Source organism: Notothenia coriiceps, unplaced genomic scaffold (genome assembly GCF_000735185.1).
Source record: "Notothenia coriiceps isolate Sejong01 unplaced genomic scaffold, NC01 NC01_scaffold00025911, whole genome shotgun sequence".
Taxonomy (NCBI): Eukaryota; Metazoa; Chordata; class Actinopteri; order Perciformes; family Nototheniidae; genus Notothenia; species Notothenia coriiceps.
The window spans coordinates 62,294-85,776 of record NW_011358612.1 but is presented as its reverse complement, the minus strand read 5'-3'; the positions used below and the strand labels follow the sequence as shown (position 1 = coordinate 85,776).

The following is a 23,483-nucleotide window of genomic DNA, read 5'->3' as shown; positions in this document are numbered from 1 at the left end:
CAAGATTTATTGAACTTGTAAAGCCCTAACATCCACAGATCTTGAACCAAGATTAAGAACAAAGGGAGACTTTGACTGTTATGGCTCCTGAGCTGGGGCACACTCAACAACTCATAAAGTGTTCCTTATTAACATAACAAAATACATCATAATGAAAAGGGCAATACTCAACAAATGCAGACAGATCACTTTCCACCACTTACAGGTCAAGAGATACTGACTTTGCAAGACTCTGGTGTTCGATCCCTGACTATATCCTTTATGTCACAATTGTCTTGCTGGGGCTGAGCTCAGCACTTTCCTTCACAATGCCAGAGGTAACAAAGGACTGGCAGGATAAATTGCTAGGAATATTTTATTTAAAGAGAAAACGGCTGGTTATTGCAAATATATCAATAGCCAACAGACTCAGGTTGATCTGAGAGTAAAGGGTTTTCATGTTTGTGGTCACCACGAACATCATCCCATCATCAAAGTCCCCTCTAAACCCCAAACACCGCCGCCCTTCCTTTTCCCTCTGATGTGGAGATTCACACACCTCACAGCACGTACCCTCCCTTTAACTCTTATTTTGGGCCAAACATTGCGGAGGAGACGATTTGTGTTTCTGAAAACACCATGTATCAAACACATCAAAAGCCTAGGAAACAAAAGCGGAGGCTGGCAGTATGAGACAAACACTCCCATTAGTCACTGCAGTCTCTTTCACGTGTATCGTATCTCAGAATAAGGAGGGGTTGTTTACTCTGGAATATCTCACACTGTAAAGGCAAAGAGAACCTACCGCCTGGCCCATTCAACCGGCACGGAAACAAGTAGGCTACTGTGTAGTCAATTACAATAAACAAGGATCAAAGAGCACAACATTGACTTTATAATGCACCATGTGGCACAACCTTTTTCCTTACCAGGCCCTCACACACGATCTTCCCACACTCATATACAAACTCACCATTAATAAGGTCTGAAAAGTGTGATTTTTAGCTCGCCTTGTTGTGTTTCTTTTCCTTGTCCCATCCCCAGCCCCCTGCCTGGTGCTGACCCAGCCATCAGACCCCATCTGCCCCCTCCGTGGCCCCCTCCAACCCTGGGAAGAAGAGGCCCATGCTGGAGCTATACTACTGGGGCTCATTAGCAGCGCCCACCTGGAGGCTGGCTGGGGGCTAACAGGGGACCACAGGGGCCGAGGCCTTGATCTGTTGGCTGTGAGCAGCAGAGTGACACACAGCGAGGACAGGCCTGCTGCAGCACACAGCACATAGCACCTTCAGACATATAGTACATGCTCCAACGGCCCTCATCAAGCCTAATCTGTTTAATTGTTCCCTTAGCAAAGGCACACCTCTCCCCTTTCAGCAATTCCTTCTCATAAAAGTCAGACACAAAGTTTATAACTGTTTGTGTTGATGGTATCAGCACACAGTACAAACAGTCTGTAAAACGAAATGAGTACCTTTTGTGTGTACCTTCGTTTGAAGTCTACCCACCTTATGCAAGTTATTCATTTTGACTAACAAATCAAACCCTTGTTTGGAGAGGAAGGGGTTGTTTTTCTGTGATTCAGTATTTACTCCTGGGAGTGAGGCGAGGTATGCTGGTGTGTCTGTGTGCAATACTCCGATGGTTTGGACCCCCTGTGGTCAGATGCCCTGGGTTTGGGTCGACACAAAGGGATTCCTCTGAAGGAACAGCGAGTCTCCTGAGTCAAGTGGCTCCAGTCAAGCAGACTGCATCCAGGGAATCACGTTGCTATTTGACATCACAGTATCTGAACGACAGACTTTCGGACGGAATTTGACATATGTCGTGAATTCTTCAAATAGTTTCACATAATGTTGTCGGGAAAGAAAAGGCCGCTGTCCTAATGAGGAATCCCAAACCTGATTTACTGATTTTATCTGCTCCTTCTAAGCAATTAAATTCATGGTATCAGTTGACGAAAAGAAAGAACTGCAAAAGTGTGAGCAGTAACCTCTAAAACCCACCCAACCAAATCACAAGAGGAGCTATTTACACTGATAATGGTATTCCTTTGAAAACCATATTAATTAGGAAAACATCTTAATGAAGTAGTCACAAGAAATTAACTTCAGTTTTGCCTTGTATCGTCAAATATCTTATTTATTATTAGGGCCATACATTTTGAATTGTGAAGATATTTTGGTTAAGCCATTGTTAATGCTAAATTAAATCAGTTCTCATACTTGTTTGGTTTTCCAGCTAGTTGGGGCTTACCCGATACTGAACCACCGGTAACATACAAAGTAGTCAACTATTCAAAAAAGACATGTACAAAAGACAAAATTTACTTTTCATGGCTGACATAGCTCAACCAATAAAAACTAGGACTCAAGAGAATACAAAAATTGGCTTCAACAAAAACATATGAACACTGTTTTGGTATATCTCTCTCAAATACTGACAACATTAACTGTGTTTCTATGGAAGCAATGTGCCTGCAGGCAAGGAGGTTTGGTCCATTCATTCATCATTCATTGGCTTTGCAAAATGTGTTTGCATTGAGGATCATGTGCCCTGACATTTGCGTTGAATGAAACAGTAGGGAGGAGATCATGGTTTTATTCATCTAGTAAAAACAGCAGCTGTGGGCCTCGGGCACGCGCCTCCTCCAGATCCTCGGTCCTGGGCATGCACTGTGTCAGGTGAAAGAGGGTCATCATTGGGACCTGTAGGTCGAATTTCATATGTTATATCCAATACAAAGACAGAATCGTTGCAGAGTTTGAATGGTTTAAGATCTGTTTGTTCAGTTTTGTCCAATCAGTTTTCTAATGAATGCAAACCTTCCTTTAATTGTGCTGGGTTGTAAGGAGCATTTGTCTCAGATCAAAGAGGAAGAGTCTGTGTTGTATCTGCTGGTGAATTTAGACAATGGATTGATCATGATGACTGGTAAATCTCCGTCACAGGCTACCACATCAAGAACAATTAGCATTAGGTTGACTCTCCAGGCTCACCCCTTAAGCAGGATGAAAAAAGTAACCTGCTGACTAAGCACATTCCACCTGCAGCCTGCAGTTCAAAGGGCTCCCATGATGGTCACCCTCTGCACCTCACCGCTCCACTGCTATCCAGCCACCACCTGCCCTGAGGCGAAGCTCCCCCTCCTCCACACCGCGGGTGACCCAGTGCTCTATCATGAGCATCTCAGCCCATTCACAACACATGAAACTGCTCTGACTGCTAGCTGAGCCGCTACCTGCCAGCTAAGAGCCTCAGGTGATATTTGAATGGGCTTCTCTGGAGAATTAGCCACACCTCTCTCCCCTCAGAGAGAAAGCAACATATGGCCGACTCGGATGAATTCCCCTACTGTTTCAAAAGACTCCCATTGGCCTTCAGGGTGATCGGAACGTCACGCTCCTCTTTACTAGATTAAGTCTAATAATCTCCAGTAACGAGACTTTAAATCCAGGGCGATAAAACACAGGGCCTGGGGGTTAACTTACACACAGTGAATGCTGTTTTCCCTTTAACACTTTATTTTATGACTGCAAGTAAGAGTTAATGCTCCTCATCAACTTTCCCCTGGTATACGAGCAAAGAGAGAGATTTTTGATAGTTATAGGCAGAGATTTCCCAGATGTGGTAACTTGATTCGGTTCTGCATGTTAGAGGATCCAACAAACCACTGATTACGATGAGTAGTCACATTCATGAGAATGATTAAAGGAGCATTCCAGTTAATCCATCTTTAGAAGATTTCGAAATTGTTTATAAAGATTGTGCTCATCACAGTTATCCTCCACACTAGGCCTCTGAACATATACACTTGATGATCACCACTTGCATTGAATTTTGAGTGATTTATTCAACAGTGAAACACCCTTGATGTTTTCGGTCAGAATTGACCGCCATAGAAAATGAATGGGTATGAGTGTATTATACACACACACACACACACACACACACACACACACACACACACACACACACACACACATTACGGGAACCTCTCCCTTTCTCGCGCTGTATGATACAATGTATCATACCTTCTCACTATGGAATGCCATTTAAGCCAAAATTAAATAAATACATAAATAATTAAATAAATACATATATATATAAATATGCCTATGAAATAAATTATGAAATAAATAAATGAGGCAATAAATATGTATACATGTACATTTAAATACACATTTATTTATTTCATGGGACTTTTATTTCATAATGAGACATTTATTTCAAGAGACTTTTATTTCATAATGACACATTTATTTATTTCAAGAGAATCGTATTTCATAATGACATATTTATTTATTTCAGATGACTTGTATTTCATAATGACGCATTTATTTATTTCAGGTGACTTGTATTTCATGATGAGACATTTCATGATGAGACATTTCCATTCCTTATATGCAAATGAACGGGGCGTGGTTAGCTCACAGATCCAGNGCCCAGCCGGTTCTATCAATGTGTTCTATCAGGTAGAGCACTTTGGTACCCTAGTTATTTATGGTATTGAGTTTGAATTTAGCCTTTGGAATGTATTTTCCAACAGTGCATTATAAAGACTGAAAGATGTAAAGCTTGACATGATTTCGTCTTTTACTTAAGAGGATGTTTGTCCTCCTGTGTTGTCTTATTTCCTTATCTTTCTTTCAGGTGTAACATCTACCAATGGTACATGACAGAGACCTCCTCCACCTCTTTGCTGTCTTACTAGTCAATCCTTCTGATCAGGTCCTTTCCTAAATAGTGGTAAGTTTTACAGTTCAGTGTACGTTAATTTAGCAACTTAATGCTTTACCGCTGTTAAATAAACCCTATATTGCTAGTCATTTTATTAAAACTACGATTTTAAACTTTTTGATTCCAATTACAATAAGTTATAATTGTAAAACATATCTTAACATCCATCAGCAATCAATACAACAAATCATCCAACACTAAATAGAAGAAATCTGGACCTATTTCTTTTTATACAGCAGCATGTTTTGGGACTGCTCATTGATGTCATCAAGAGCCATTGAGTCTACCTTTTTGTAGTCGGCCTCTCAGAATGTTTATCATTTCTTTGTCTCTTAACATTCCTATAATAATTTTTTTTTTTATTGTTGACATTGTTTTGTTCTTTATTTTTGTTGTGAGAATCACTTTGCAATTATTGTGTAAGTGCTATATAAATAGTTATACTAATATTATTGTTGTTACCATCATTACTATTATTAATAATGTCTTCTTTGTTTTCTTTATTTATCGCTGCAGAAAGGATCATGCCAGCCCACATGAAACACCTGATCAAGAGCTTGTGAACCTCACTGCTGCGGACACCTGTGTGATATTCGACTCTGACTGGAACCCTCAAAATGACCCGCAGGTACGATATATATATATCTGCTCTGTCTTTCCTAAAGATAGTTCAATAGGGCTACAACAACAACAGTCTTTCCGTTTATTCCCTCGGTTCTTTAAGTGTATATTTTCCCATTTAATGCTTAAAAACTTTGCTCTTTTGACCCCTCTTTTAATTTTTTATTTCAGGCTCAAGCTCGGTGTCATCGTTTTGGCCAGTCTAAGGCGGTGAAGGTGTACCGTCTGATCACTAGAAACTATGAGAGGGAAAAGCTGGATAAAGCTAGTCTGAAGCTCGGGCTGGACCGTGCTGTCCTGCAGAGCATGAGTGGGAACAAAGAAGGCAACAACAACGGGGTGAGAAAAAGAAAATCTGTCATATTTCTAGATGCCAAGTAATTTTTGGGTCAGTCGCTGTTGCAGTACGCTTAGTTTATTTTCTAAAAGAGTTTTCTAAATCCACTTGTGTAAATGTCTCTCTGCGTCGCCTTTAGCCGGTCCAGCAGTTCTCCAAGAAGGAGATCGAGGACCTCCTGAGGAAAGGAGCCTACGCCGTCATCATGGACGAGAACGACGAAGGCAATCGCTCCTGCTAGGAGGACATCGACCAGATCCTGCAGCGAAGAGCCACCATCATCACCATCACCAGGTATGTTCTTAGCAGCACTAGCAACTCACTCTTTGTGAGATACCAAGTACTTGGTTATTTAAAATGTAATATTGATGATGTAATAATTAAAACTAGGGATGGGTACCGAGGGCCCGGGGCTGAATTATTAAAGACCGTGGTACCGTTAACGTCCAACGTTATCGATCTTTTTATCGGTACTGGAGACATTTAAACAATAGATGTCATATGTATTATATCTACACAAACATTATATCGCAGTCTTACTGTCGCCAACTCCGTTTCTAATATGCAAAAAGACTACAAAGTGCGATCTTTCCAATCCAGACGAGAGATCTCTCTCCCCTGTCGGTGTGCGAGGGGGTGGGGCAGTTTACACACAGAACCTGCTACATGCATGCATACAACACACACACACACACACACACACACACACACACACACACACACACACACACACACACACACACACACACACGTGTGCGCACTCATGGCGGAGAGAACTAAGCGCCCCGAGGATAGTTATGTTACCCGTCTTGAGCATGGATGTATAATAAGAACTGGATACAGCGTGGGAGGCGGGGTCTCGTTCTTTCCTATGAGAGCTGCTCATTGGCGCATGAAGTCAAAATGGCCCAACTTTTGAGAGAGCGAAACGTCACAGATTACCCGTCATGCCTGGCTGTCAGAGCAGAAGAACACGTTTGTGCGCTCACAGAGCATACGCCCCTTAAGCCCAGCCCCCCGAGCACACACTCTCGGCTCACTAGAATGAATGGAGAGAGAGAATACATCTAGATTCGGCTTTTAGTGCATTTTACAACTTTAAGGACTTAATGATTCTAGGGCTAAAAAATTATCCACCGATTTACAGACGTCTCTTTCCCCATGTTAGTCAAGGGGAAAAAGTATTTCTGGGCCGGTTGACGTCACAAACTGATAAGGAAATTGTAGTACCGCCGTTTGGACACAACGAATATTTTCCTCAGAGTCCGGCGTACTTCCTGGGGGCTTGGTCTTGAGGTGGAAAATGCTCGTTGCCAAAAGTGCAATAAGAATTTAGCATGTAAGGGCGGTAACACAAGCTATTTGTCTAAACATTTAGTAAAAGTGCACCACATTCAGACGGAGGAATGCACCGGGTTCGACTGTCTTTCTAGTAGCTCTGTAGCCCCATCCACGAGTAACGTTTCCACGTCAGGTATATATTATGTATGCTAGCAGCAACACACAGTTAACTCAATGATACAAACATGGATAAATAATTAGAGGTAACTGAGTTATTTATTTTGTTAAAGTTACAGCTATTCTGTTTGCAGTTCTATCATCACATAATTTAATACGATTTGTTAAAACATTGTTGTTTCTTATTTTCAGTTTGCTTCAAGCAGTGGCTGTACGAGAAAGACGTGGAGGACCAAGAAATGCTGGCCAGATTGGCAAAGACCGGAAGATACATAACAGAGAAGATAATGGATATTAACAAGAAAAAGAAAAATAATGTTTATAATTTCTTTGTTGCTGTTTACATTTTTGAATTATTTTAAATCAAATGCATCTATTTTAGATGATATATTTATTTAGATGTAAGTTTTTTTTGTAATATTATTGTATTAAGTATAATTTATTAAAAAAAATACTGTTATGAACACTATACAATGTCTTTATTTTGATAGTTACCAGAATACATTGTATATTTAATACTAACATAAGCTGGTGATAGATAAATGCTGGTCTGCTGGTATGCCAGCAGACAAATATTTATAAAGAAAGAAACAGAAGGGAGGAAATTATGATAGCTAGACTCAGAATAAATCACACAGCAGTTAAAGAAAATGTGGAACATCTATAAAGCTGAAAGAGAAAAACTAAAGGATAACGTTTTAGAGGCAGAGAGGGAATGGAGTGTGGTTGGTATTTTGGGAACAAAAGGAGAGGGAGAAAGAGCTACAAGAAAGGCACTGTTTACCTTTAGTGAAACTGGGGTAGGTAAAATTATCTAACATTAGGTCAGGAAAGATCATAGATTGTTGTTTTGTTTTATTTATTATGTTTCTTATTTATTTATTTTTGGATTAGATCATAGATATGTCCATGAGTTAAGAGATGGAATGATATGATGATTCACACTCATGTACAGTAGGTGGCGGTATGCACCTTAAAGTTGTTTGCAATCCGCCAAAAAACCCAGAGAAGAAGAAGTCAACTGGTTTGCCAACGGACAATTTACACCGAAGAAGAAGAAGCGAACATTTCTGGCGGGTGACATTTAGAGTATCATATTACATGCTATGTCTGACTGAGAAAAGCCTCTCCGAATTATTGAGAGAGGCAGCCAACCGCCGGGTTGATAGACCGGACAGCACATAGGTAGCAAGCATATCGCCTGGAATATCCAGAGGCGGGCGTCCTGCACCTGTGCTTGAACCAACTTCTTGGACATCTTCCACACGAACACGGTGCTCAATCAGTGTCAAAGTATTTACAACTTCGTCATCCGTGTCGATATCTCGAAGAGCGCTTATCCGCCCGAGTACTTCGATAAAGTCTTCAATATGGGCCAACACAGTATCTGTTGGTAAACCGTGTTGATCAATTTGATCTGCTAAGGATAGCATAGCATCTTGGAGCCCACCGACGTCTTCCATGTTGTCTGCCCCGCCTTATTTTCATTTAGTAGTTTGCCTTATAGTCCTTCTCCTCCATTTTCTTCCTCTTCTCGAGTAGTCAGTGTTGTGGTGCTGTTGCTTTGGTCTGGGTCTCTGGATCTGTGAGCTAACCACGCCCCGTTCATTTGCATATAAGGAATGGAAATGTCTCATCATGAAATGTCTGATCATGAAATACAAGTCACCTGAAATAAATAAATGCGTCTTTATGAAATACAAGTCATCTGAAATAAATAAATATGTCATTATGAAATACGATTCTCTTGAAATAAATAAATGTGTCATTATGAAATACAAGTCTCTTGAAATAAATAAATGTGTCATTATGAAATAAAAGTCTCTTGAAATAAATGTCTCATTATGAAATAAAAGTCCCATGAAATAAATAAATGTGTATTTAAATGTACATGTATACATCTCGGGGTCTTGTTCGAGGATTTATTGCCTCATTTATTTATTTCATAATTTATTTCATAGGCATATTTATATATATATGTCTTTATTTAATTATTGATGTATTTATTTATTTATTTAATTTTGGCTTAAATGGCATTCCATATCTCACAGGTGCAAGCTCTGTGCCCCTCGAGAAACACAAACCTTTCACTTTCTCGCGCTAAATGTCTCTCAAGCAGTTATATTTGCGCCTTGCTCACATTTGACTCATTGACACAATGAGCAGGCGACTGATTAGGCGATTTTCTGTACGAGGGGCTCTGGACACATTTTTTGAACCAGGTGAAGAGGAGATAGAGGAAGATGTCTCAGAAATGGAAGACAACAGCGATCCAGACTATGAGCCTACAACAGACAGGAATAGGCACCTGAGGGAGAGGCCCCTGAGGGAGAGGCCCCTGAGATAGAGGCCCCTGAGGGAGAGGCCCCTGAGATAGAAGCCCCTGAGGAAGAGGAGCCTGAGGTGACATTCCACAATTTTGCATTGCCAACTATTCTACTTGCTTTCACTGTTCAAATGAGATGTCAACCATCAAAATTGGATAAGGGGTGAAGGAGATATCACTGTGCAAAACACACTGGTCAATTTTGACCGAAAATAGCATGGGAAGGGGGGTATGACCTAACGCGAGAGAAGGCATGGTTATTTTCCCGATCCAAGCATGCAATGAGTATTAACTAAACCACTAGATAAAAAAACTGACAATGAGTGCACTCAAAGTGTTGGTAATTATTGACTTGTTCACAGCAAAACTGTATGCACCACAGCAAATAATGTCAAGTCAAAGCTGAACAATAAAGTCGGTTTGTTAATTAATTTTTTTCTTTTGAAAAATTCATGCTTTTCCTTAACTTAGCAGTTGACCTGGGGACTTCATTGTCTTCAGCCATGGTTAGAAGGTTGAAATGTCAGGGTTTTTTTAGAGAAATATCTTGAGAACCAATGGATGAATTGCTGAAATGATTGGTACGGATATTTAAGGTCCATAAAAGATCAGTTGTGATACCTTTGGTAATTCTGTAACTTTTTTTGTGTAGTGCCATCAACAGAATTACATTCTTAGTGTCCAATGTGACTTTTTTTTAAATAAAAAATACCACATTGGACACATGGATCTACTCAAATAAATAAGTGCAAAAAGAGTAGGTGAAATGGGATAATATGAATTTGATTGGGAGTATGCTCATGAAAAAAACAAGCTCCAGAATAAAAAAACGTGTAGGCCTATGTATCTTGTATGTTTTTTGTCTGTATTTATCATTAAAACAGTGAGGCAAAATGGCAGCATTGTGAATGTTTTCTATCCCCAACTCATACTGACACAAGGACATGAGAGCCCATGGTTACTTTTCTTAGGAATAACTGTTGAGTTCATAATGAAGCAGGACTCCCGCTGGAGTGTTGATTAGGCAGATGCCTTCACTGGGCTGCAGGACCGAGCGCCAGGCCCGTCTCCTGCCCTCCAGGGACTCAAATAATTTATTCACAGTAATTCCTCTCCAGCCCTGACACAGGCCGGGATGCTGCACCCTCTCTTCTCTTCAATCTTTTAATTTGGACCTGAGGTAGTGAAGGAAGAAGGGAACCCCAGCGATGGGAGATATTAGACTGTGCGGGGCTCCAATAGGAAATCCTTTAAGGAGTTTGAAATGAGTTGAGAGCCTTCTTCTGGTCATCAAGGTCTTTCTGATACTTCTTCATCTGTAGTGAACTCACAGTATTTTGACAAAACCTTTTTGCATATGATCTCTTAAGACTAATCCACTTCTATGTATGACCACTGGTCACAGGTTTAATATGTAGAGGATTTATGAGCCGTTCAACTGAAGATGAACTCTCCCATTGAAGTGTGTATCATTTGATTATTTTTACAGCCTTAAAGGGCTAAAGCTGAATCATATGATGAGTCAGAACAAAACCAAAACCATGTTCAAGCCTGACATTAAGGTTAAAAAGATGCGTACCAGAACATTTAAACAATTAAGATATACATTAGATCTTGTTTCTAATTTTGAGACAAATGATAACCCTGTTGATGATTCAAGCAAAAATACGCCAATAGTGTCAGTACCACTGACAGTGCATTTCACTGTCACAAATGTAAGCAGTACATGATACCATCCTTCTCTTTGGGGTAATGTGAATCGTTGTTGAACTGAAGGATGTTAGTTGTGTTGTTTCTCCGGTCTTTGCATCAGGTCAGAATGAGTATGTTTTGGTTCTGCACTGAAAAACATGCTAAAGACAATGACATTCCAGTCCGGAGACAACCAAAACCTCCTCACCAGGAAAAGGGAACCACAACAAGGTTTCTCGGCTTGACGGTGTCTCTTCCGACCTTATGCCAGACAGCCGACTGGAAATGCCAGGAATGCTAGACTGCTGCCGGATAGGAGACCATGTTCCACTTATTGGCTACTGGTGTGCAGTGCCACGGGGACAATGTCCAAGATGTGTTCCCACACAATAGGAACAAGACATTTATGACTCTTCGGCCACAGAAAAAATTAAAGGTTCACACTCAGGACACTCGCGGCTCTCGTCCTCCCACTGACACCCTGGGAGGGATGCTGCTTTGGGCAGACACCCCTCGCATATTTGGTTCGTGTCTGAAAGGCAGAAGAAAAGGTCTCCCCTGAATCCAACCAGGCTGTCCCATTTGGGGTGATTTAAATGGCTTGTTATTACCTTTCTCAGACATTGTCTCTCTACTGGTATGCCAGTCTTTTAATTATCTGTTTCAGCAGCACTCAATGGTGACGAGACAGCGGAATTCGGGCTCAATATTTCACTGGCATGTAAAAATTACTAGTGATAACCCAGGCAACTAAAGTGAGAAATTCACTCAAATCTAGTAGGTGGAGAGGAAAGATGTAACAAGAGGGCCCTTCTCTGTTATTTCCGCTGATACGTATTTATTTTATTTCTTACTCCAAAAAAAATGACTGACTCATTGAATGAATCAACGCTAGAGCTGGAGTTAGCACTGATATATCTAAATGACTAAATCCCCAACATTTTAGGATAATTGAATTTAAAATCATTTGAAAAGTTAAGTTCGGTATTAAAGTCTAAATAAAGTTCTTATTGAAGAATGATCAATATCATTAGTATTCTATAATGTATGTAAGTTTTATGTAATTATATTGTGTGCTTATTTAAAACACACAATCCAGCACATGCCATTACCGTTCAGGTTGTTTCTTATACAAAGCCTTGTGCAACAACAAAGGTTATTTGGGCAGGTATAATTTAATGAAGATATAGTCAATATCATCATTTGAAACCTTGCTGTGTATAATAAAATAGAAACATTGAGATGTTAAACCCCTCATTTGGGGTTGAATTGTTTCTCTCAAGACTTGTGTCTTGTCTTGGGACAGATTAACATGTTGCAGATTATACTTTAAAATAACTCAGTCTATGGTTTAATGCAAATGAATAGCAATCCATTATTTCATATTTTTTGTACATATTTTTTGTACATATTTGATAATTATGCATCAAAAACAAAATAGTGACTCATGATAACTCGCATGCAATAAACTACATATAGTACAACACAAGCTGAAGACAACTTTGAAAATCATGCTTGTAATGCAGAATTACATCGTAGTGGATGTGTTTCATTACTTTTGGGCTCATTCAGCCTGCATTTCTGCTTTGAGAAAAACTCAGTCATGACAACTAACAGCCTTCAGACCTGGAGTGCCACCTACTGGTCTCACAACAAAAAAGCTGGAAAAACAAACTGATTCTTGATTTAATATACATGAATCTGTAGGATTACTTTGGTATCAATGCAATTCTTGGGTAAGCATTATTTTGTAATGTTGATTAAATATAATTAAAGTTCACTAAATGATACTAGAAATTGTATTTTCCTGTTGAGATTTCAGTTCTGAATGCTCCTTTGCCATTACATAGAAAGGTGTGTAATTAGTAAAAGCCTCTTTTGATGCTTATTATACATTCATACTGCCAATTAGGAACATGGACGTACCGAAACCTTTTCACAAGTCTCTCATTTCCTCACTGATATCCATTGTACCCTTCCGATGTTCCACTGCTATTTGAACCCTCATATCCAGACCTGTTCCAATTAGACCTACCTTCCAGTCTGAGGTTTACTTTCTCCAAGACGAGGAAGAAAACAGAGTCCTTTAACAAGTGGGCCCCTCTCTCTTGTTCACATGGGGAAGTTTACCCACATCTGTCTCAGCACCTAACCCCTGGAAGAGAGGGGGTCAGAACCAAGGCTAGAGGTCAGCACTTGTCCCATTGTGAGCAAGAACCAACATGAACCCCAATCGAACACTGCGGTCAGCGGGAAACACTGCCCGGTTGGTTTTTAGGGCCACGGAAGTGTGAACTGAACAGCAGTTGTTCATTGAGGCGGCTTGCTGCACGGAAGCGTTTGAAAGGGACTCTTACGGTTACTTAATTAAGGACAGAACAAATAGCTTTCCTGCTTTGTCACATCTTTTCTGCATCATCAATGGCACGCACACAAATAGAAAACAAAGCTGTGGTTTGAGAATGTGCAGGTGTGCACGGATGCGTGTGAATCTACTGGAGGGTGTACTACCATGCAAAAAAAAAAAAAAATGTATGTGGCACTCAAGAGGGAGGTCTGTGTGAGAACAGATCTAGTTAGGAGCATCACAACAGATCTTACAAAACAGCCGGCTATAGGTCAGGCCAGGCATGCTGCTGCGTCCCAGTAGTATTCAACCAAATGATAAAAAAAATCAGCAGCCTTGCCCCCTCTTCCTGTTACTCCCTCTTTCTCATGCTCGCTTTCTTTCTCTCTTATCAGCAAGCCACCATCCATAATTGACCTGATTCCCAGATTTCTGTCCCTGTGACCACCCTTGCCGCAGCATACAAGTTGGCAGCATAGGTGGCAGAGGACTGCCGGGCTTAAGGAAAAAGGGATGTAAAAGAAAGTATTCTTCTAATGTCTTGAAAGAGAAAGGGAAATCAGCATAATGACCGTGTTCCCCTACCACACAATCACTCTCTCACGCACACATACACACACTCCTTCTCCGTGCAGGCCCTCCTCCCACTCCCGTCCACATCCAAATCTTGATTAACCTCCTCTCCCACTCCCCCTTTCCCACCCACTCACATTCACACATACACATGGACACAAAGTGCCTCTGAGGCCCCCTGACAGATGGGGAGAGGGGTTTCGGGGGGTTCCTCAGAAACAAATGGCACCCCGGTTTAGTGTGGTGTTGTCAGGGTTTGAATTGATCCCTGGGACTACAGAGGCTTCTCTCTGCCAGTGTGTCACAATGGCAACAAGTGTGTAGAGCTGGGAGCAAGCTTGTACAGGCATGGGACCCATACCTCATGAATGATAGCTTAGCAAATGGCCCTCCTTTCACTAGCTTTCATTGTAGGACCATCTCTCGTTCTCTTTCATACCCTACTCAAAAAACTTGCCCAGCTTTGTTAGTTTTATTGGGTTTGATTGGTATGAGATTCTGAAACGTGTTGGTTTTTGTGTGATTTTGTATGTGTGAACTTTCAACTACAGCGGGAAGAGTGTGTGTGTGATTGTGTGTATGTGATTGTGTGTGTGTGTCTGTATGCGTGTGTTAAAACATTTTTGCTAGTTAAATTGATGGGTGCTGTGGTCTCACGGTATGGTCTGTGGAAAGATGTAAAGCTATCTGTCATTGGCCAAAGCCAGTGAATGTGATTCAGTTTTATATGAAAAGCACTTCCTGGGAGGTCGTGATGTTTTTCACTTGGTGGGATCAACACCATGTGTGCAATTTTAACAGCTTTCCATAAATTCAACCAGAGACACAGCAATGAGACGTTCACACAGTTATAACTGCTATATATCCTTTCTTGTCAGAGTTCCTTAAAACGGCATCACTGCTGCAAGTGACTTCCTGTTTCTGCAGGAAGGGCATAAAATCCCATGCATTTACTTTTGTTTCTTGTTTGAAAGTTGTATATTTGTCTAATATGGCCTTGTATATCAGCATAATGAGCCCTTGTCTCATCCAGGAGATAAAGTCCAATGTGACCCCTCAGCTGACCCCTGGCAGCACTTTACAGGCTGCAGAACAATCGTCCCATTGGTAGATAACAACGGCATCATCCCTCCAGGCTCATTTCATCATTGTCACTTCTGCTCAGTCTGGTTAATGTTTCACTAGGCTCCTTGGCCTGCAGGAGAGGGAGAGAATGTAAAAGAAGGCTTGGTTAATCACAAAAGGAAAACAGAGGGTGATCGATTGATTGGTAAACAAACACACTGGACAGTCAGTGGCCGAGCAGAAGGGACTCAGTGAGCCGAACTTCCTTATCTTCCACATGTGACATCTCCATCCGTTATACCTCATTATCATAGATGTATCAAGAGGTGTTTATGGAGGTGCCTGCTATCACATCTCACAATATTACATAACAAGGAGGACGTTTTGGCCTGAGGTTAAGTAACTCACAAGAGACAGCAAAAAAATAAGTGCATAACCCGAGCAGAAGAGACCAAACTTGCATTTAAGTGTTATCAGCCTCTAATAATGGAGGATCCCACATTTCACATTCTGCAATAGCATCTTTAATAACACCATCTGTGTCTCAATTGTTTAATTTAAACCCCTCACCTCTGGGTAGAGATATAGCCTTTCTTTTAAAAATGGAAGTCTCAAGCCCAAGCTGAGATAACCCTGATGACTCTGTCAGTGTTTGCCGAAATGTAAAAATAAGTCCTCGTGATGGGTAAACTGAGCAGCATAAAATTGGTGGAATATTTGTTTAGTGCTTTTTTCAAAGATGCAATATTTCTTCTTAGACCTTGGATAGGTGATGACATGAGGCCCTGTTCAACCTGTTAAAGAATGTATGATGAAATAGTACTGAAAATGGTAGGATATCATTTACACATCTCTTGGCTGGGGCAAATAATTAACATTAAATATTCACTATCCCTTGCAGGTAGACTAATTCAGTTTTTTAAATGTTTAACAAGCAGGCCACACCCAAGGCTACAGTCTGGGTCAAAGAGCTAAGGTACACATCTCATACATACCTAGGTGTCGGGATGATGTGCTCCCTTGCTCGCTTTTGTGTTGTCTACTCTGCATAGCAATGGTGAGCACATTGCAATATGTTTGAGATGGAGGGGCAAGCGTGTATTGTTGAAGAGGCAAGGTCTGCATATTAAGAAAACACGGAGGTAGAACAGGCGACTGAAAAGGCTTTTGAATGAGAATCAATTAATTTTCATTTACCTCCATTAGCGATGGGCAGGGATTTGCATCTGTGAACCCATTGCCAAACTGGCAGTGGCCTTTTTAGTTAAGGGAGAGGGCCACATTAAGGTAATGATGGGGGGCAGACCGAGAGACAAAGGGCTGTATGTGTGGTAGGGGTGGCCTGGCCGTCCTCTTCTCTCATTAGCACCACAGTGCCCTGCACTGCTGTCACACAGCGAGCCCTCACAGGCTGATCATTAACCACTAGCTGCGATGAGAAAAATACGCTGACAATTAAAGAAAAATGGGCATGTTTTTTTAGTTTGAGTTGCATTTACAGAGTTTAGGTCTTTGTCTAAAATCCAAATACAGAGTACAGAAGAGCTTTTATGCTGGGGAAGCTTCATTTGAACCAAATGTGGGTTACTATAAGAAATATCTACTATACACATTATCTCTGCCAAGTTCCCTTGAGCATGGCGCTGAGCCCCAAGAGATATACAAAAAAGGCTCACTGCCCTCAAAAGTATAAATTACTTCATACTGCTTCACTGTATAGTCTAAAACACTTAAGACCTGCTGTCAATGTCACTATAGATAAGATTGTAATATAAATCATTTAAATGCATTGAACTTTGTTTGTGTAAAGATTGTTATGGCTTCCTGCAAACAGTGAAATGTACTTAACACAAATGTTGCTGTGATCACTGAAAATGTATCAATGCAAAACTAGCTATACTTCAACCATCCTTGTGAAATTCTCTTCCTACCTAACTTTAAAGATTAATTAAGAAACATGAATAAAAAACAAAGCAGATTAATAACAGGGCAAAGTCACTTAAATCCTTCCTGCTGAAGTGAAGCCACCCTGAAGTACCCATAATCACATTGCCGTATCCACAAAATCTTTACATGTGTCTATTTTCAGCTGTACAGAAGTTTATGTGGGGTATCATCAAATAATAGTTTTTAAACAAGGTTTTTTATTTATTGCAATTTAAGCATACAGGGTATCAGGAAAGATTTAGGTTTTTTCCACACAAGTCCGAACCCTGAGAGCAGAGCTGATTTATATGAATGCAAAACGTACAAGTTAAACTGTGATCCAAGATTGCACTCCAGAACAAGGACTCCAAAATCCATACTCCTAACGCTCCAGTTTTTACCACCAGAAAAAAACCTGTTCTCTTTGGCTTAGATCTTTTCCTGTAGTTATGATCACCCTCTTGCCCAAAAATGTCCCTTATTTTGTGTTTTATGATGGCAGTTGAGAGTTAATAATGTCCTACAAATGTATAGAAATCTGCTATCCACTGATGGCAAATCCACTGAGGAAATCCACCTAGCACCGTGATCTAAAGCTTTTACTTTATTTCAGCATCTAAACATTTTAAGAGAATGTAATTCAGCCTGCGCACATGCACTAGCCAAATGTATTACCATCTCTGTTTTTTTCATTGTGGGTATTAGCTGCTTGTCTGTGGAGGAGGATCAAATTCAAATGGGATTTGACACAAGGATCTGGTGGTCCTATTGCAGCACTAAGGTGCAGAGCCTTGTCTCCACGCGTAGGGAGGAACCCAGACAGTCTGAAATGGAGCGGAAGGTATAAGAAGAGAAGAGGATGAAAGAGAACACGGTCACAGATGTGACATTACACTAACAATAGGATCGGTGGGAGTACAAATGTGCAGACATCCCATCCTGGGCAAAGCTGTCTCCCAGCTGTTTGGTTCACCTGTCTATTAAAAGGAAACATATTTCTTCTTGTCTTCAGAAAGAGACAGATTTATTGGGCCTACAAGGGGGAAGCCTTAAAGTGGATTGATTATTAGACAAGGGCTAATAAATCACTTTTCCTCTTTTATCATGATTTCTGATTCTCCACAAGCTTGTTGATAGGCTAGATATAAAACAAGTTGTAAACTCAGGATTCCCCGAGGATTCATTAGCACATTTATGATATAAAGAATAAAGGGGTTATGTCTCATATTTTGTCATCGACCTCTATCTAAAGAGTCCTGTGTAATTGAGGACCTCATGGTGTGGGCTATTCATTGATGCACAGACAGATATTGGAATGACCTCCAGCCCTTTCCTGTACTCAGGCGGCCCCTTTCTAAAACAAAGCGCACATGACAAGAGGACAGGGGAGAAATCCGATGGCTTAATTGTTCCTTGACAATTAGACCATCACTCAAGCGAACATTGAACAACCCAGCAAAAGTAGCAGAGGGGGGAGGCGGAAGAAGAAAGGGATGAAAGAAGAGGGCACTAAAACACCCACTGAGTGAGAGGGAGTGAGAGGGAGTGAGAGGGTCCTGCTATTGAGGGACCGACAGGGCAAAAGGAGCAGAGAGCAGCTTACAATACTGTACATCACTGTTCTGCACCATTAAGTGGCATGGAGGGCAGGGCTTGAACAAAAGGCTTCAGTCCCCGAGAAGAGGGCCAGCAGCTCCAGATGAGTCCTCCTTTTCAGCCCATATGTTTGTGGCCAGCTCACATGATGCTCCTCTCGCCGCGGCCGCATGCTCAGCATCTGGACACACGAGTTCCTCCATCTCTCCACGGTGACCACTGCAGTGGGAGGAGGGGGGCAACAGGGTCGCCCTGGTAACAATGTAGGGCTACACAAGGATCCAGGGCAGCACTCAAGAGATTAAGAAAAGGAAGTACTTCTGGATTGAGTGAAATCCCAATTTGGTTGGATTTAAAGTCCCAACAAGACTGAAAAACTGAAATCCGAATTAACCCCATGTAGATAAAAAGCTTTGGTTATTCAAAGGAAACTCATAAAATGCCTTCAATAAAACCTTTGTAAACTTCACAGGAAATATCACAATTTAACACTGTGATATTTAAACTAAACATAAAGTTCATAATTAACTATGGTAATAGCTTGTATCCAGATTTGTTGTCATGGAATTGTACCTTTGCACATTTATATATACTTTAAATATATTTTGAATTGGACAGTCTACCAAATGTTTCCAAACAAAAGCAGATGCATTTCTAAACCATTTATATAACTTTAGCTAGTGTATTTCCCTTCATGCTCAGAGCAACTGTGACTGCGGTCCCATTTGGACCAGTGACAAAGGGCTGTCTGAATGATGGATTATGAAGCTGCTGCCTGAATCTCAAACAAGGGACCTGCCTTAACTCCTGTCCATCCTTAAACAGACCCACAAAAACCCAAAGGAGAAAAAAATATAAGCCAAGCGACCAAGAGAGAAAAGAAGTTGGGGGTGAGCCTAGAGAAGAAGAATCTTAACAAGTGTTTACCCTCTTTCTGTTGCCAAGCTGTGGAGCAATAACCTACCGTAGCGAAAGGCAGTGCCTGATCCAGGAAGAAAGGCCTCAGCCTGCAGGGTCAGGGGTCACTAACTCTGCCATTGTCTCTGACAGGGCAAGCACACTCCAGCTTTTCTCCGGCTTTCAAAGGCCTGTGATGGGGGTGGAAAGATAGGGCTGAAAACACTGGGTCAGGACCAGGGTCTTTATGGTAGTCGGGGAAGAAAGATTTGGACCCCAAAGGTTAAATGAAGAGCGAAAGGGCCCTTCTGTCCAATTATCGAGGGACAAATGCTCTCTGTGACCCATCGGGGTCAGAGTTCAGTGGAGCCATTGGTAGCGGCACACTCTGGCTTTTTGTGGCTCAGATGAGATGAACCTCCGCTGTGTTTATCTAAGTGACACCCCGACCAATAGTAAAAGTATAAATAATTTGGGGGCTTGTGTGCTGCCACTTAGTGGAATTAATTTATAGACCAGGGCTGCGGCAGGTCAGACATTTTAACACAATACCCTGAGCAATTAAAGAAAAGGCTGAGTATTCAAACTGTTGTTAAGAAGTAAAATGAATACAATCAGGAAAGATGTGGAATGAAATAAGAAGTAAACTAGATCGGGTCCAATATATTTTAAAATGAAATAATAATGTATACGAGGATGAATTAAACCCACTGGCAACTCCCACTTCTCAGAGCTTTCAGTCAAGCCGGTCAGTGGTTCTTCTAATCATGTGCCCATCGCAGTCTCAGTCGGCACTTGGGGCGTTAATACCTGCTGATACAAAGGCCCAGTGGAGCGGCGTGGTGAGAGTGTCGCGTATCCGGAGATGGCTGGATTAGACTGAACCACTTCCTCCTGAGCCCATGGGCTGCCAGGGATTATGTCAGTGAATTTAATCATCTGCACTTGTTAGGTTAACAACCAAAGTATAATCATGATTCAAGATTAGGCCAAAGTCCTTTCCTTTTCCACACTCTTGCATGCTAGCGGGTTGCAGGCTTAGTCCTGAATTCACACAATTATACTTTTTGATTCTCCCTCTATTTTAAAGGGTTACTGCATGGGGTGAAATTACAGCTGGACTTTTGAAACAAAGTAAACTAATGTATTTGTTATGCAAGATCGGCTACTCCACATTCATTTTTCCATTATTTAAGAAACAACAACAATTAAATACAGTAGGGTTGACATTTCTAACCTCAGCTTCTCTTCCCTGCAGCAAGAAGGTGCATTGAGCTTTAAACTATAAAAACTTCAGCAAACTTTGAAACTGTAAGTGTCCCTGGCCCCTTTAAAGATAACATACAGGACATTCATTTAAAAACAAAATTGAACCCTGTGTTGGTACAAATCCCGGGAAACCCCTCACAGCACAGGTCCCCACTACAAAATCTCTCAGAAAATCCTGAAATGAACCTGAGAACAATCCATCAAAGCCCTGAGATGCGGCCGCGCGGAACACACTGAGCGCTATGAAAGCTTTAAATCTCTTCCTCTGCAGAATCCATTTAGCATGGCTCTGCCACACTCTAGCAGGGGGGTGCTTGGGCTGGATACCAGGCGTGGTAGGGACAGGGATAAATTATGCATCCAGTGTTTGTGTGTGTATATCTTTGCTTGTGTTTTCTGTGTGTGTGAATGTGAGTCTGTGTCGTGAATGTAGAGGATTTTCCTCTCTCTGGGACTCCTCTCTGCAGGTCCTCTCGGTCCTTCATGAGCTAGCATAAGCCTGTTGGACACACATCGAAAGGGTGAAGGGGAGTCACTGGGAGCGAGCCGGGGTCCAAGGGTCTTACAGGCCCTTAGAAGGGACAGGATGACCTTTAATCAGGGATCAGGAGCCCGGCTGCAGCTGGATGCCCACAGGAACACTGAGTATGCCGAAGCCCCCAGGTCACACTCTCAGCTGGCCGTCCACCTTGAGCCAGGACACTGGGCAGCCTTAGGCCGGATGAAGGACTCAGTGCAGGCATGAGGTGTACATTTATGATGGAGTCTTAACAATGATCTGCAAGATCTGTCCACAGACACAGATGTTGATGTGCAAGAGATCTGATGTTCTCTCTATGGTTTGGTGAATAACGTTTGGGCGAACTTGCTTTTATTGTTGTCCTGATTGAAGGTGATGCCAAGACAATTGGAGCCATGAGAAGTCAAAATGAAGTAAATGTGATTCTGAAAGCTCCACTACTGAAGATAGCTACCAGATAAATCATCACTCACTTGCAACACTTGGGGTGAGCACCGGCACATTTAGTTTTTAATATCCTTTGTTTAAATTAGAAGAATATCAATAGCTTGCTTAAAGGGGTACTCCGGAGATTTAATATTATACTTTTTTATACTCAAAGAAAACTGATTTTAAAAGGTAAGAATTTAAAAAGCAAAGGCAGAGATATCCTTTTAGTCCCAAGTATGGAGGAACCTATAAAACAATATTCTCTTAATAAAGTGCAACAGCATTTTTTCTTATAACCAACCTTTAAGATTATTTGTTGAACCTCCCTCAAGAGCCAAGAAGACATTATTTAGCAGTCAACAGATACATCTATCACCATGTGGGAAATCATTGCCTTTCAAACACAAACACGTTTAACTAACAAATTGAATTAATGCCCCATACAACTGTGTCCCAGTGGGTTTCTGCTGGTAATCTAATAACAGACGTGCAAAATGAAGATGTGTGTTCACAGTTCATCTTTGTTCCTGACTGGTTGCCCCCCGTTAACAAACTGTGTTCATAAAGTGGATATTGTTGATTGATCGTCAACACCTGACATGTACTTTTTTTCTCTCTGTATTTAAGTATTTCCCGAGGCCGAGTCCTAAAGACACCTACGTGATGCGTCAACATGCTTTAACGCGTCGACTTGCAGCTTCAATTAGGGTCGGAGACTAAAGGTCGCTTAAGACCCTATTATTATAATTTATAGAGGTAAAATTGACTGCAACTTGCTCTGTCAGTGCCAAGCAGCAGCATCCAGGCTGTACACACTTTCACACAACCTTTCACTATACACATTACCACACACACTCCTGCCACCTAAGGGAATGTAACCCCTCCTCTTGCCTTCTCTCCATCACCCATCCCGAGGATTAGCCCCCTACCCCCATCCGTCTACGCACTACCATCCCCTCTTGCCCTATTATCATATTTGATCCACAACTACCCCCCTTTACTTATTTCACCCTCCCACATGCACCACCAGCAAGGCATGCCCTCTTTTCTTTGGCCACTCTCAGGGAGAAGAAGAGGAGGATGAAGAGGCAGGGGCTTTCATGGGGAACAATCTGCCAGGGAAATGAAGAATGAGCGGGCACTCAATTAAGGGCTGCCCATTGAGCCTGCAGAGTGAGCCTGAATGTGGGCCCCTCCAAAGGAATGGAGTCCCATGAATAGATTGTGGGCCTTCATGAAATATTAAAGAGCGGACGGATTTCCCACAATATTTGTACACCTCCCTTTGTGGGGATTTCTCCCTCCATTGAGCCTGAAACTGTTAACACATCCGCTCTGAAGCACGGCCCGCAGACTGTGCTAAAGAGACCCGCAGTCCAAGCATCAAACGCTCCCCACCCTCACCTCTCCCTCTCCCTGTTGCCCTGTCTGTCTCCTTCCCTTTGTCTTTCTCTCCCTATCTCTCCCTCCTTCCTTTTCTCTCTCTGTCTCCTTGCCCATGAGCTATTCATGGAGGGGATTACAGCAGTTTTAATGACCACCTGTCCTTGCTCCAGCACTGTATTGTACCATGCCAGGCCAAGCAGCAAGCATCCGCGTGGTATTAAAGGGTCAGATTGCTAACTGGTGACCCTTGTCTCCACCAACACAGGACTGACAGCCACAGCCACCCAGGTAACCAGCACAAAAACCACAATCCTGTGTGTGA

At 41.7% G+C, this 23,483-nt stretch overlaps 2 long non-coding RNA genes across 2 annotated transcripts; one reads left to right on the top strand and one right to left on the bottom strand.

Annotated features, from left to right (window-relative positions):
• The first annotated feature begins 4,527 nt into the window (after positions 1-4,527).
• On the top strand, positions 4,528-7,356 carry LOC104956380 (uncharacterized). Its single transcript, XR_799542.1, has 5 exons — positions 4,528-4,728; positions 5,236-5,347; positions 5,512-5,679; positions 5,817-5,971; positions 7,328-7,356. It is a non-coding gene; the product is annotated as an uncharacterized lncRNA (long non-coding RNA).
• A 241-nt stretch (positions 7,357-7,597) lies between these two features.
• LOC104956379 (uncharacterized) lies at positions 7,598-8,949 on the bottom strand. The gene is made up of 2 exons (XR_799541.1): positions 8,898-8,949; positions 7,598-8,765 (listed from the first exon to the last, which is right to left on the bottom strand). It is a non-coding gene; the product is annotated as an uncharacterized lncRNA (long non-coding RNA).
• Positions 8,950-23,483: the final 14,534 nt, after the last annotated feature.